The sequence below is a fragment of the Pavona decussata genome, unplaced genomic scaffold (assembly GCF_977016875.1).
Source record: "Pavona decussata unplaced genomic scaffold, jaPavDecu1.1 SCAFFOLD_199, whole genome shotgun sequence".
NCBI lineage: Eukaryota > Metazoa > Cnidaria > Anthozoa > Scleractinia > Agariciidae > Pavona > Pavona decussata.
Window position 1 is genome coordinate 759171 of NW_028145607.1, and position 16651 is coordinate 775821.

Below are 16651 nucleotides of genomic sequence, written 5' to 3' on the forward strand. Positions count from 1 at the left end.
GAGATGTCTGCTTTCCTGGCTGGCCTGGTAGGGCCCGAGGGAAAGGTTATCGGTGTTGATTCTGATAAGGAGTGAATTAAAGTGGCCCGACAATCCTACAGTAAAATCAAGAATCTGTCATTTGTGGATGCGAACGCGTTTTATTTCCCAGGGATGGGCTGTGGGTCGTACGATCTCATTTTCAGTAATCATGTCATTCACTGGATCGCAGACAAACAGCAAGTCTTTAAAAATATGATGGGAAGCCTTAAAATTGGAGGGAAGATAGCCATTCAGTACGTGGATCATCTTGTACCGTTCGTATTAACCGCTTTCAAAGTACTGAATCCTGAGCATGCAGAATACATCAGTGAGACCATGTACCAGTGCGAGGAGAAGACAATGATCGAGCAGTACTGTTAACGCGCGGGTTTCAAAATCATCAATAGCTACGAAGCCATAAGCCCAGAGATGGTGTTTGAAAGTCTCGAGATCCTTCTCAAATGGCTTTGGTCAACTACACATGGTGTGTTTGATCCTACCGTTGTTACTGAAGAGCGTTTGCAAAGGTACTACCCATACTCTAGCCGAAACGGTAAACCCCCCTCTTGATTTTCGCAGTAGCAGAGAAGAATCAGTTGTTTGTCGACTGATAGCCGTGAAGCAAGCAAATGACTTGGCATAAACGTTTTACTCAAGTTAAAAATACAGTCAAAGCTGTTTGAGCAGACACCCTCGGGACCCTTGCTAGTGTCTGCTTATTTAAAAAAATTTAAAGGGTCAAATACCATTCCCGTGAACGGAAAGGTGTTTAGCATACCGAAAACCAGATCGACTTATATGTAATTAGAAAAAAAATGTCATTTAAAAAAATAATAATAAAAAAAATAAATAATAATAATAATAATAATAATAATAATAATAATAATAATAATAATAAAAATAATAATAATAATAATAATAATAATAATTTTTATTAAAAACTAATAGTCTCTTCATTAATATATTCTAAGCAAATTGCTATTGCTGGTTTCATATTGTAGTGCATGGGCTTCAAACAGAAATGCTCACCTGTGCATTAACAATGATACAATGCAATGCAATGATACAATTAATTGGAATTTTCATTCAGTACCCTTAATCCCATAGTTCCAGAAAGCCTATAGTTTATAAGTCCCCAGCTTCTATATAGGCTTCCTTGCCTTTACCACATTTGCTCTTGTAAAAAATTTAGTAGGAGTATTGTATGTTATCTTTAATGTATTTCTGTATGCTGTTGTTGTATTTCTGGTTAATGGCAAATAAATGAATGAATGAATGAATTGTGGAGCTCTACTTTTAGGCTAGCCTAAATATATATATTAACCTGAAACGCATGTCTTATTGCGAGGCCAAAAATTGCACACTTATTGTTTAGTATGATTTTTAATGCTGAAAACATTTTTCTATCTAAAGAAAACTCATCTTTGATTTATTATTTTCTTTCTTACTCTGTACCGCTACACTTTTCACTCAACTGAATGAGCATTATGACTCTCTCCTAAGACTACATGACACTACTCAAACAGAATTAATCTGAATATCACCCCAACTAGATCAGATTATCAGGCACTCAATTTTTTCTCCAATTTTATTTCATTTGCCACATAAAGAAAACAAAAATGACAATAACAGACACTAAGGTAATACAAATTAAGTTACAATGAAGAAAGAAAATATATATATACACAATGTTAATAATAATAATAATAATAATAATAATGATGATGATGATGATGATGATGATGATGATGATGATGATGATGATGATGATGATGATCATAATAATAATAATAATAAAATGGCAGGGTAGACCGAAAAAAGCTTTTATTCCCAAGGGCTTTCTGAGGGCTCCACTGAAAACCGCCTTGGTGAGTTGGACCCCCTCGATAATATTATTGTTACAGTCAACTCTCTCGTAAGAGACCACCCTTGGGGCATGACAAAATCGTTGCTTACGGGAGGTGGTCGCCTACGGGAAAGATCAACAAAATTAGCCTAATACTAGATTGATTTATTAATTACAGAAAAATATTACTTTAGCAGCTGAAATTAGGCAAATAGCAACACGTTTATTTGATTTTTTACATCTATTCATTCTTCTGATGAAACTTTGTATAACACTTTGGAACAGATCACTTAACAATTCCCGTTTACCTACAGACATAATTATAGCCATCTTCTCTGTATGTAAACTGGTATTATCTGTCAGCAGTCTGGGGTAGCGTCATTAAAATTGAACTTTTGTCACTTCTAAGTGATGATTTACTAACGATCATACGTGATTATGTTGGGTGGTGGCTTACAGGAACAATATGTGTAATTTCTGGCCAAAAAAGTGGTCGCGGTCCCTTAAGAAATTAGAGTGGTGGTCACTTATGCAGCCGGACTTGTTACTCAAGACCTATAGAGAACTCGACTATACCAGGGATTGTATAGACTGTCTGCGACGCAGGCTATTACGAGAGAGCTCTTGAAACAGTATTTAACTGAGAAACAAAACGGTTGTTTACGAAGTGGTCACTTATGGGAGGTGGTCGCTTACGAGAAGTGGTCGCTATGAGAGAGTTGACTGTATTGTTGTTATTATCATTATTATTATTATTATTATTATTATTATTATTATTATTATTATTATTATTATTACTATAGCTTATGTATGATTATGCCTCCCCAATTAAGCTAAGTTACCTAGATTACATCATACTTATATCAGTTACATTATGGTGGAAAGTCGTTAATAAAACAAAAGATGACCGCAAAGAACCTGCTACAAGATAGATTTTGTAACTCATGGTGTTAAATCAGTTTAAGGGACGTGCCACGCTCCTTGGATAGTCACGCAATGCGTCTGTCCAGGTCGGTGGGGACGAGCGTTGTGTGATAACAGGACGAAGAAGAAGCGTGACAACAAACATAATAACAAATGTGAAGGAAATTTAATGTACTGTTCCTACGAAATAGATTCTTCATCCCATGGTGTTAATGTTTTGAGAAAAGACACACTCGTTGGACCTCTCAGAGCTACACTCCTTCGTGTCGCTGTTTGCATCCTCTGCGTGTGTCAGTGGAGAAGAGCATTTTATAACAAGTTGAGAAAAATATTGCGTGACAACCCACTTAACGACTGCGCAAGAGACTGCATTGCACAGATGCTACAAGATCGACTCTTCATCTCCTCTTGGTGTTAGTTTGTAGAACGTGTCACGCTGTCTGGGTCTCTGTAACGGATGAGCAAGTAACGCAGCCATGTGATCAAACAGACGAGTTGTGCTGCGTGACACCTCCAACATGTAGCCTTCTTCCTCTTCGTCCATGTCACAGAAGTTATCATAGATTTCCTACAAACCAAGAAAATTATGCGTCCTTAAATCAGATAGGGGATGTCACGTTTTGGTTACTTAATTCGCGTTGGTCAAAACAAGTTGGCAAGGACGTAACAGAAACAGGTGACTTTCAAAGTTAAAAAAAATGTTACTTATATAAGAGGTTGCTGAAGTCAAACCTCCCGTAAGCGACCACCCAAAATGTCAAGTCTAGGTGGTCGCTTATGGGAGTTGGTCGCTTACGAGAGGTCAGACAACAAGGGGTCTAAATTTTGAACTCATTTGCATAAGGTGATTCCAGAGATTTAGTAGCCACAAAAACGTTTTTAAACTTTCCAAAATTATATTCCCAAAGAATTTCAGTATCCAAATTGATGGTTTGCCAATGATAAAATATCTAATAGGGCGAATGGGACAAGTATATTTTGCTCAGGACACCCGGCCTGGTACCTCCGATTCTGACATTCGTGTTACTACAAACTGGCAAATTGTCCTACTTTCGATAGAGGATAAGTATGAGAATGTAATATGTGACAAGTGGTCGCTTACGGGAGATTAAAGACAAAATAAAATTGCAAACTGTCATCTGTAAAAGTGGTTGCGGTCGCCCACGAGAGGTAGTCGCTTACGGGAGGTTCCAACTACATGTATAGTGACTTGACTGGGAAAATTTTGGTATTTTGGAAAAGTGGTCGCTCAAGAGAGGTGGTCGCAAGGGGAGGTTCGACTGTATCTAGTTTTCGCCGCACATATCCGTTTTCATTTTAAAATGCAACTTTTTACTTGTGAACTGATCAATTGGCCCTCTGTCTGTACGTACAATGTATCTGTTGAAAACAGAACTTTGCAAAAACGAAAACGTTAGGACGTTGAATTCAAGGGCCATCGTTTTCGATGACCGTTTTTCTCGGATGCGTTTTGTGTTTTCAAAAGAGAACGGATACGTGCGGATGGGCAAAAACGATTCAATAACGCTACGTGTCAAGAGAATTTTTTTTAATACGCTTGAAAACAGATGCGTGTGGGCGAACATGATTTAGTACTGAAGAGTGTAACCGTAAATAGTGTAAAAGTTAGAGTATGCCAAATCCTCACCGATGCGGTTTCTTTCTAGCAACTTTCATGCCAGTGTTAACAACACAGGTAAACCTTTGTAATGTAGTAATAGGGACTTTAACCAACCACAACGGCAACGCCAATACCCTGCTAGCCGAGAGTTACTTTCTGACAAGTCTTTTAGCATATACGAAGTCGTTTGCGTCTCCAGTATTTCGCGTAGTTGGCTTGTCTGCTTCGTAGGGGGACGCTAAACAAGCCAAATCCGCTTCATGAATACCAGAGAAATGAAAATAAAATAATATGAAAACTTTATTAAGGACGGTGCCTACTTGTTACTACGCATACGTTCTGCGCATCTCGAGATACTCGGGTTTCCTCTAGGTGGTGCCTACTAATACAGGGATATTTTTGGGTGGGTTGAAACTATGCGAAGAAAGCAGAACTTAGCAAGTGCTCTTGGTATCCAAAAAGAAAATTGGAGGTAACCATACATGCATTTTTCATAGATAATAAAGCTTCAATTTGGGAAAAAATGCCATACATTGCTTAGCCCTTGCTAAGATCTGCTTTTCCCGCATAGTCATAAACTGCACAAAAATACCTCTGTATTAGGTGTCCCCAAATAGCGTTCATTCTAGTACGCTGCAAGCTACGACACATTAGGCACGTTAATGTGTCGTAACTTCTAGCGTACTAGAATGAACGCTAATTGGGACACCTAACTACGTTACATTGTAAAATATACATACAATCGATCAATACTACTATACAATGTGTTAAAAGGCACCTTTCTACTTCACATTGCAAAGTATACGTAATAATCGATCAATACTACAGTACTCTGGAGGGAAACGAAAAAGTGTTCGAGTTAGCGGGGTTTCGAGTTAGTGAGGTCGATTAAAATATTCAATTTTCCAGGTTAATAATTAATAGTTTATTGATTTTCAGCACTTCAGTATACAATACAGTGCAAATTAAACCTATTTCACGAGAAACTAGTACATTTTGTAACAACTGTAACGATTATGCATTCTTACGACAATGCAATACTGTGACTGTAACTTAGTTTATTTAATACACTCAATTTATGTTCCCTTTTGCGTCGTCCAGTCTTTGTTCTAATGTTAGAATTCGATCACACGAAAAGAAAAACTAATGAGATATCTCTATGGGCATCCGTGGCGAGTTATAAGGACCAGAAATTCGAGTTATCGGGGTAAATTTTGATCAAGGGAAACGAAATTTAGTTCGAGTTAGCGGGGTTTTCGAGTTATCCGAGTTCGAGTTAACCGAGTAAAAGTGACTGAAAAGTTGGGTCAAATCCAAGGGAATTGAGACTCAGTTCGAGATAGCGGGGGAGTTCGAGTTACCGGGGTTCTACTGTACTTATAAAACTTATAAAAAAAAAAAAAAAAAAAAAAAAAAAAAAAAAAAAAAAAAAAAAATTCCACATGGTAAAAAAATCTTGCCAGAAAGAAACGCTCTGGTAGCAGAGAACAACGCCAACAAAAACGTCACTGAACACATTTCCTGAACTACTTCGCAATTATTCTAACTCGTTCAACTTGTACAATGTGGCTGAACTATTCAGGAATAGAATTGTTAGGAAGGGCGTTCAAGTTAAGGCAGAGAATAAAAATTCACCGTCGTGTGCGAACGTTCTACACAAAACCTTGAATTTGATTATTTCACGATGAAGAAATGAACCAAAAGTTGTAACGCACGTGTAGGGCCGTTGTCTTTCGCATTAAATTCCATTGTTTTTGACATTCTCATTGCCGTCGCCGTAGTAGCTGCTTTTAACCCTTTAAGCCCTAACACTGATCAGCTTCAAATTTTTCCTTGTAATATCAATGCTTATTCAACCCCTGAGGTCACGAGAATTAAGGATCTGATCACCCAAGGTGAATTTTCTTGATATTTTAATAACTTCTCCCCAGTACTTTTAGAAGAAAAGTAAAGGCACAAGATAAGAGAATTTGTTCTTTGATATTAGGGGGCTGTAATCTCCCCTTGCGCTTTATCAAAACAGTGTAATTTGGAAATGTTAGAACTCGGGCCCTATGCTGTGTACAAAGTCATTCCTCCCCAGAAATTGCCTCTAAAATCTATTTTACTCACTTTACAAAGATTCAGCTCAGATGGAAGCTCATGGGCATACAAGACATCGAAGAAGAAATATGGAGACTCTAGCAGTGAAGAGAGTATCTGCAAACAACAGTAATCGAATTACCTTATTATAGAAAATTCAAAAACTCATTAATAATTCATAAGCCCATTGACCTAACAAATGGTCGATAAAACATCACGTGCAGTGGTTGAAAACCCGATAAAACCTCCTCCTTATTAGTATGCAGTGTTTATTGTTTTTCTCGCATGCTGATTTCCAACGTTCACAAAAGCATCATTGTTATAAACTCTATTGACACACGCTTTACCAGGAATGTTTTTGAAGCCGTTCAAAAAGCTCACAGCATGTGTTTTATCGGGTCTAAAATCACCCGGCTGCACCTCGTGGTTTTAAATCCCAATAAAACATTGCTGCTCGTGTTTTAAACATTACTTACATAATGCTTGTGTTCATTAAGAGGCCCCATCCACACTAACGCGTTTTCAAAAGTATCCGTTTTCATCGCGGCGAAAACGAAGCAATATATTTTCATCCACACTTAGCGTTTTTGTATTTGTCTCCCTTTCCGCCTGTCCACACTATAGAAACGGATCGTTTTCAAAACGATGCGTTTTCAAACGTCTCCACTTTTGAAACCGTTTTCGAAAGCCTCCGTTTTCATCGGTATTTTCGAGCGTTTTAGTGTGCATGATAGGCAAAAACGCATCAAAAAGTATACGTTTTCAAACGAAAACGCATCAGTGTGGATGGGGCCTGAAATTAACGCGAATTGAGGGCAAATTTACTTGCTTATAAAGGAAATTAACGTGAAAAAGGGTGTAATTTTTTTAAATTGAAGGAAATGAACTTGTTTAATTAACACAAGGTGCCAAATTTAACGGAGAAGTTATTTCAGTGAAGCCGAAAAGATCCTCAGCAATTCAAGGAGGCTTTGAAATACGAATGATTCAAGAAGTCTGGAAATTTTAAGGAGGTCTCGTTTTCAGTGGAGAATGGTTATGTTGACGACTCACTATCTAGGGAGCTTAAGCAACGACGACGGCGACGGCAACGACAACGCCGCAAAACAATACATGTAGGTTTAATGAGCAAACACAATCGCGCTGTACGTGCGTTTTTCATTTTGGTACATTTCTTTGTCGTCCTCTGCTAAACGACAACGTGAAATGACCACATTCAAGGTTTTGCGGAGAACGTGAACGCACGGCGGTGAATTTTTCACTTTCTTTCTTAACTTGTACGCCACTCCCACCAATTTGGTTCCTGGTTAGTTCGCCATTCTTGTAAAAGTTGAGCGAGTTGAAATAATCGCGAAGTAGCACAAATGAAATAAAGTGATATTTCCAGGTGACGTTTTCATTGCCGTTGCCGTCGTCGCTGCTTAAGCTCCCTTCTATCTCGGCGGAAACTCATGAGGCAGATTTTGAGATTTCTACCTCTGAGAGTGACCATTCTAGGTGTTAAGAATGTCTGCGTTGGATACAGAATTTGAGATTAAAATGATGGAAATTAAAGGGCTCTCTCACGGAGATTTAGCTGTATTTGACCAAAGCTACTCAAATATTTAACATAGAGTCTTTAATTTTCTCTAACACAAAATTGTTTGTAGGACACCGGAAGGAAAAAATTAACTCATTATTTCAACGAAGAACAAACTATAAATCAATGTCTTTTCAAATTTTCGAAAATACACAGGAAGAAGTTGAAAAAAAATTCCAAAATTTTTCAAGTTATAAACTGTTTCCATCCAAGCCATTCGCAGGAAAAGAGAACAAATACTAGATTATGTATACTGTTATGGTAATTGTTAACAATACTGAACCATTATTTTAATATTTCCATCGATACAAACATGTTTCTGCTACTCAAAGGCACAGCAAAAATGGATGAAACTTAATTAATAGCGTGGAAATGAACGCTCACAGTAAAAAATCGCGTTAATTTACAGTGCAACGCGCCTTATCGTGGCCACCCAACAAACTTGTTTTACAAGTTAGCCAATCAGGATACGCGATTTTGATAAACGGTCACGCCTCCTTGGAAAAGTCCAACAGGCAAGTGACGCAACAACGAATTTTTGAAAACATGTCGTTTTGTATTTTATGGCTAACTTGTAAAAATTGTTTGTTGGGCGGCCACGGTAAGGCGTGTTGCACTGTAAAATGGAGCGTTAATTTCCTAATAATGAGCTACACAACATTAGCTATAAAAATGTGATTATTTGTCGTTCTGAAAGTGAGTTGGGGTGGAAAATTGTCTTAGCTGTTTCTTCGTTTCACACTGTTGGTGAGAGAATAGCCTGTGAACAGGCTCCCAAGTGGGGTATAGGGCGAAGACAAAAATCGAGCTCCGAGAGGGGACCTCCAAACCGGGCTCAGCTCGCCCAGCTCACAGAGTTTTCTTTTCGCCCAAACCCGTACTTGGGAGTCTGTTCACAGGCTGGTGTGAGAACTGAATTGAGTTCAAACATAAGAGAATATTCCCATTTCAAATTAATCGGCAGTGTAGTGAAAATTGACCGGTGAGCACCTGAAGTGATGGCAGTTGGCTGTGTGGTCAACCAATTCCGTTTGTTTACGTTATTAAAAATGCGAAATAAGGTTGAGTCTGTGGATGAAAGTCTAAAGGGCTACCATTCAAATGAAAGCTACTGAGCAGTACTTTCCTGTGGTGCTGTTTATTACGCTGTACAAGGTGATTCTACCTTTTGAGTCTGTGGATGAAATCCTAAAGAGTGACCATTCAAATGAGAGCTATTGAGCAGTACTTTCCTGTGGTGTTGTTTATTATGCCGTACAAGGTGATTCTACCTTTTGAGTCTGTGGATGAAATCCTAAAGAGTGACCATTCAAATGAAAACTACTGAGCAGTACTTTCCTGTGGTGCTGTTTATTGTGTTGCCCAAGATGATTCTAACTTTTAAGCCTGTGGATGAAATCCGAAAGTGTGACCATTGAAATGAAAGTTCCTGAGCAGTACTTTCCCGTAGTGGTGTTTTGAATGCAGTACATTTTGAAGTGGTTCTAACTTTTAAGCCTTAAGCCTGTGGATGAAATCCATAGTGTGATGACCATTCAAATTAAAGCTGCTGAGCAGTACTTTCCTGTGGTGCTGTCAATTATGCTGTGCAAGGTGGTTCTAACTTTTGAGCCTGTAGATGAAATCCAGACAGCTATTTAGCTGCTCATTCTTGCTCCTCAATACATTTTCAAATAAAGTTTCGTTCTTGGAAGTACGTACAGAGAGTGAAAGAAAATATTAAACAAACCTGCTTGGCTTCAGGAGACATTTGAGGCATACATTGTGAGCGTCCATACACTAAAATAAGTCGGACAACAAACGGAGGAGGCAGCAAGATATCTTCAACTTCTGGTAATGTTATGTTTTCCTTTCTGCAACAAGTGAAAAAAAAAAACTAAGGTAAAAATTGCCAGAATACAATTAGGTTCTGCATGTGAGCTATTGAGCTGCAGAGCTTAGTTTTGGGGGAAAGTTTGGCCTTCTTGAGGGATCCAAGCCCATGAAATTTCTGTTCAAAATTGGTTTGGCTCAACTCTAAACTAAAAAAGCTCAAAACAGACTTTTAAAACTAGTTAGCTGACACAATTCAGGTTTATATGCTGGAGGCTTTATTTCAGAAGGGTCTTTGCTTCAGAGAGTTGCCGCACTTGATTTTGGGGAGGGGGGGGGGGGGGGGGCTTCCATTCAGAATTTAAGGTAGCAAATCAAAGAATATTAATATCTTTTTCATAAATTGCAGCCAATAAATTATGCAGTTGAATTTCATAAAAATTAGTCTTACAAGTATGTGCAAAATTTATAAATATAAAGGTTTCTAAATACATAAGCAAGTAAAAATTAAAGCAAAATAGGCCATTATTGAGTTGCTGTGAACCTCATTATGGTAGCGAGGCTAAGTGCAAAGTTTTTCATATGAAAATTACATTTGTTTGCATATGAATGAAAACTAATTTTTATAACAAAAACCTCGCTTTTACAATGAGGTTCAAAGCAACTCGGAAATGGCCTATTGGACGACGTTTCGAAGTCGTCATTTTGAACTTGAAAATGGTGTCATGACAACTCCGAAATGTCGCTCAATTTTGTCATTTATTTTACTTGCTCATGTAAAATGAGGTACGTGGGAATAATTAACACAAATTGAAAAGAATAATAAATCGGTTGCCATTTTTCAAGAAGGTCTATTATTTGACAATTCAAGAAGTTAACACTTACACTGCCTCAAAACGGTCGTACATTTCTAAGATCAAAGTCAAGGTGTAATAAACATCTTACATTTACTGACACCAAAACCCTAAATTACAATATATATTGAATATTTACGGACAACTCTTGAAACACCTACAGTAATTACATAATAAATTATTACATACATTTATGTATTAGACACAACTCTTCAGTTGAACCTGTCTGTCATCATGTTCATTTTTCTGATACTATTTACTGTGGGGCACCTACTCGATTAGTTCTATTAGATTTTTGGGTGTCCCAAACTTCACTTAATACAGTCAACTCTTGCCTTGTGGACACCTCACTGTTACGGACACCCCGATAGCAGCTAAATCCCCGGCAAAAATAAATAACAGACGTTTGACTGAAATAAATTCCCGCTACTACGGACTTTTGCTATGAAGGACTGTATTCATAGTATTCAAAATGTTTTTCTTCCTTCATTTTTTTTCTTTTTTTTTATCTTTTTCTGGTAACAATGAAAATTGACTTGACTCGAATTTGTTTAATTATTTAGGACGCAAAAATTACAGGCTGAGATTCAGGCAAGTTACAATCAGGAATAATTACTGTGCGTAGTCAGCTGTTATGACAGTCACACAGAACAGTTTGCCGTCGTCCTTCTTCAGCTGTCCTGCTGCAGAAACTCACTAATTGTTCTCTAAGTAACAAATACAGTAGCCAGCGATAACTTATGGTCTGCATGTGATTTAAATCACTGCATCCACAAAAGGGAGACGGGTTGGGTTCCATTCTTTTGTTTCCATGTTGCCAGGAGAGATGAGTGCTGGAACTGCAATCCTGGCCTATAGAGTTAGGGACACCTGGCTCTTTGTGAATTTTTGTTCCAGTAAACTCTGCCTCGACAGCATTAATATCTTTGCATTAAGGACGGTGCCTACTTTTGTTACTGCGCATACGTTTTGTGCATCTTGAGATACTCGGATTTCCTATCAGTGGTGCTTACTAATACAGAATATTTTTTTGCGCGGTTTAAAACTATGCAGAGAAAGCAGAACTCAGCAAGTGCTCTTGGTATCCAAAAAGAAAATCGTGGGTAACCATGCATTTTTCAGAGATAATAAATCTTCAAATTATATGGGAAAAAAATGCCATACATTGCTTTGTATTTTATGGCTTTTTAGAATTACTTTTTGCTTAATTATCTCTAAAAAATGCGTGGTTATCCCCAATTTTCTTTTTGGATTCCAATAGGCCTTGTTAAGATCTGCTTTTCCCACATAGTCATAAACGGCGCAAAAATACTTCAGTATTAATAGGCACCGTCCTCAAGTCACTCATTAACCTAACTACTCCCTCCCCCCCCCCCCCCCCCCAATTAATGTTGAGCATTAACACTAAGTGATATCACATGCGCAAATATCATCTTTGTTCATGAATTGACACTGTAAGTGGGGGGGGGGGGGGGGGGGGAGTGAAACCATGTCTAGATCAGCCCCAGCGAGGCCTTAACATATTTTTGTATCAGAAGGAAGTGCAAAGGCAAGTGCAAAGCTAACTAGAAAAGCAAGAAATTAGGAGAAATGGGTGATGAATATCTCAAAGGATACGGAATTCATCTTGTGATAGAAGTTTTTCCTCAGGACTAAGGCGATTCAGAATACTGCAGATAACTTCCACATCACTTGTAAAATGCTTGTACTAACAGAGGAAGAATTTTATTATTATTATTATTAATTTTATTATTAAATTATTACGTTAGAATTTAAAATAACAATGGTATAGGTGTGGTGTTGAAAAACAGTGCAGAGATAGATATACAGGGAGGGGTACCAGGGGATTTGGACCTCCCTTTTCTCAAAGAAACAGAAACAGAAAGTCTCCAATTTGTCTGCGATGTTTAATGTAGAACAGAAATCTCACTGATGTTTGATTCAGGACTTAAATTAAAGGCGAACCATCATGGAGATGTTGCTGTATTTTTTATCAAAGCAAGTCAAATATTTAACATAGAACCTTTGGATCCCCTAACATGAAATTGTTTAGAGAGCACCGGAAGGAAAATATTAACTATTTCTCTCACAAAGAACAAACTATAAATCAGTTTTGAGCAATACCGTAATCATTTCAGATCTCCAAACAACATGTAAGAACTTGAAAAAATTGGCAAAGTTTTTCAAGCTGTAATAAAGTTTCCATCCAAGCCATCCCCAGAAAAAAACTAACAACAAATTGTTTTAATACCAGCTTTTGTATACTCATAGGGTAATAAGTAATTGCTAACATTTACTGAACCATTATTTTAAAAGTGATTTTCATCGATTCTGTAAGTTTTTCTCGCTATTCAAAGGCACACAGAAAATTGGTGACACTGCAACAATTAACGGCGGTCATATTCGCTTACCCATGATGCTTTGTCATCCAAAACCAAGATGGCAAACTGGTGATTGGGGTTCATTTTAGACTTGGTTTTTACAAAGATTTCTACTGATCTTTGAACAAGTTGAAATATTGTCCTGAAAAAAAAAAAAAGACACAGAAAATTAATTTAAGTGCCTAAAGTATGCAGTATACGGACCGAGCCACTTCGAATAGTATTCAACATTTTTTAGACCACTGCTATAAACGCAAGTATTTTTTATAGAAAGTAGATATCAGGGAACTTGAAAAAGAGGACATTGATTCAGATTTTTAGAAAGGCCTCTTGAAAGAACCCTCCGTTACAAGGAATTTTACTTAATGTGAAGCACACAAACTACAGCTGTACTCCTTGAGGAGAGATACTTTTATATACTTAAGGTAAACACAGGAAGCTTCAAACTATCATTTGTTAATAGAGTCGCGTGCGCATTTTAGTATGTCTTTGAGCACTTGTAAAAATAATAGATGAGGTAGATGGGCTTCGGATATTTATACATTTTATATATTTTAATCTATTTTTGTTGTTATTATTAAATTGTTCTGTAACTTAAGATATGTATTTTTATCTTTTGAAGATCATTAAAGACTTATTATTGTTAATATTTATTACAGGGCCTTTCAAAGGGAACAAGAATGGCATTTTCTTTAATTGTATATTTTTTTTCATTTTAGTAAAAATTTGTTGTGCATAAAGAGTGCGGTAATTTATACGGGCAACAAACAATCAGAACTTGTAACAAAATTTATTGCCGACAAGCTGTAAGAAAATGTTGCTTGTATTGCTTGGTCTGAAGAACCTATAAACTGATTTAGTTTAAAATCACAATATCCTAAAGGCAATATACTGCCAGATAAAATTGTTAAAAAATTGCGAATTTCACTTTTAGTTGTTCGTGACTAATGCTGATGCCAAGTCTACACTATGAATTTCCTTTGTGTGAATTAAAACCAAGAACTTATAGCCATGGACACACAAAATGTTGAGTTGTGGGAGGCGGCGTGGCCTAGAGGTTACGGGCGCCGGACGTGTAATTAAAATCTGGAGGCCCCAGGTTCAAGTTCCGCTCCAAGGCCACGCTTTGTAAAATAGCCAACTGATTTGCCTCCCGCCAGTTGAGATCTTTAACAAAATGATATTTTCAGTTTGCATATTTATTTCACTGGTTTATAGTGTCCCCAATTAGCGCTAGTACAGCACTAAATACTTCGACACTTAAATAAAGTCATTTATTTATTCAATAAATGTTGCTGTCTATTTGCTACATGTGTGCACTTGTTATGGTAGGAGTTGGCAACGTGCAATGACAAGAGATGGGTACAATTTTTTGCACAACACAAGCTGTGTGTGCTACAGAAAATTAAAGTTTTGCCAACTAGTGTATTTTATTCCATAATTAGTAATTTTAAAGTTCTATTTTAAACCAAAGGGATGTTCCCTTTTTTACCCTGTAAGTTGTGTATTTTTACTGCACACGGGGTTGTTTATTATCACTTTGCAAATTCAGTGAATGTTTGGAAAACCTTGGGTAATGGTTGGTGATCAAAGGGTTTTAAGACAGTCATAAGCAGAAGTTGCATAGTCTAAATTGGCCCTTACATTCTAATCCATTCAATGCCATCACAACCAAACCTCACATGCTAAAACTAGATAATATGATCTCAGCTTGAAGGTTATTAGTTAAAAATTAATTAAAAATTGTTTTGACTCAGCATTATCTAGGAAATGAGAAAAGACAAAACATTTCTATACCTCTCTGGCACACTCTTACACTGAAAGGACATGGCTTTCATTTCTGGGGATAAAAAATATCCAAACACATGATCTACAAAGAGGTGCAGAATATAATGTTAGCAGGTGAGATTTTGCATAATTATCAATTATTCCACGAGCACACATTGGGCATATACTTCACGGTAAGGTAAGGGTGACTATATGGAGTGTTAGGGTTAGGTTAGGGTAAGGGTTAGATGGGTGACCATATGTGATGAAAGATAGCCAAGGAGGCATGTAGTACCAAGTTGGTTAATTAATAACCACATACAGTGTACATGTATCCAACAAGCATGAGTAGAATAATACTTGTTTTATTAAAAAAAATCAAGAAATATATCATTATAATTATTTATATTTTAATCAACTTTATTTCACAACAACCATTTACACACAATCCAACATTTACTTCTTGTTACATACATTTCTAATAATGGAATGCATGCGGAGTAGGACATGTTCAATAGGTAAAAAGCATCCTTTAAGGCGAGTTTTTAGGATCTGAAGTTTGCTAAAAAGCTTTCTATTGACATTTGAGAGTGAAATCATTTTTGAAACCTTCAAGTGCATATGTTCTGCACATCTAGAGATACTCAGGTTTTCTATGGGTGGTGCTTGCAAATATACAGGGATATTTTTGCACAGTTTAAAACTTATTAGCAAAATGATCTATTGGAATCCGTAATGAAAATTGGGGGTAACCATGCATTTTTCAGGGATAATAAAGCTTCAATTTGGAAAAAAACGCCATACATTCCTTGGTATTTTATGGCTTTTTAGAATAATTGTTGCTTAATTATCTCTGAAAAATGCGTGGCAACCCCCAATTTTCTTTTTGGATTTCAATGGCCCTTCCTAATATCTGTTTTTCCTGGCATGTATAGTCACAAAAATACTTCGGTATCACTGTAATAGGCACCGTCCTTAACATTAACATGATGTAAGAGGGCATAACCATTACTGGGGTAGATGTTTATGTAGGCCTTAGCACCTGACAACAGGGTGCATATATTTGATCTTGCGATGTCTTTTTCAAAACGTTTTGAGTGCCTCCATCTGTGATGCTTTCCTTTCGCATACCAAGTATTACAGTTGTTAAACTCATCAAAGGAACCGTCACATTGAACCCAGTCAGTGGAATACTTGCAAACCTGATACTTACCAAAGGGAGGGCAGAGAGGGGAAAAGGCTTGAAAATAAAGCAAGAAAAATGACCTTTCTCACAGTCCAGGAAGGAACCAAATGCAAAGCTACTCATAAGGCACCCCCAGCAGAGAGCTCAAAGGTCTAAATTACCGTACAGTATTTATTTGATTAATCGCCCACTTTCGAATAAGGGCCAACCCCACCCTCTCCCAACGACAACAACAAAAAAATGCTGTACTAGCCCATAGTGAAGTAAGAGGAGAGTCAGTTAAGTTGTCAATGAACTTTAATATTGTTTATGGCTTGTCTATGTTAGCTTATACACTTTGTTTTGTCTTGTTGAAACGAAATAAACTTGTTTTCCCTTGTTTTGTTATTCTCTAAAAGTGTTCTCACTTGCTGAAAATGTTGGGAAAATAATAAGCGCCCACCCTCATGGGCCCAAAATTAAATAAGCGCCCATGGCGGTTAATCGAATAAATAAGATATATTAAGCCAGTCATTACAAGTTGTCTCTTGTTTTCTTGTCAATTCATGCCTTGTTTGGAAAGCTTCACCTTCTGTAGA

General features: G+C 37.2%; 1 pseudogene across 1 annotated transcript; it reads right to left on the reverse strand.

Moving 5' to 3' along the window:
• Positions 1-2771: 2771 nt before the first annotated feature.
• Positions 2772-14987, reverse strand: LOC146461354 (BRISC and BRCA1-A complex member 1-like; annotated as a pseudogene). The gene is made up of 7 exons (XR_014857433.1): positions 14918-14987; positions 13151-13262; positions 12357-12447; positions 10771-10795; positions 9803-9926; positions 6525-6611; positions 2772-3359 (listed from the first exon to the last, which is right to left on the reverse strand). The product of XR_014857433.1 is annotated as a BRISC and BRCA1-A complex member 1-like (transcript).
• Positions 14988-16651: the final 1664 nt, after the last annotated feature.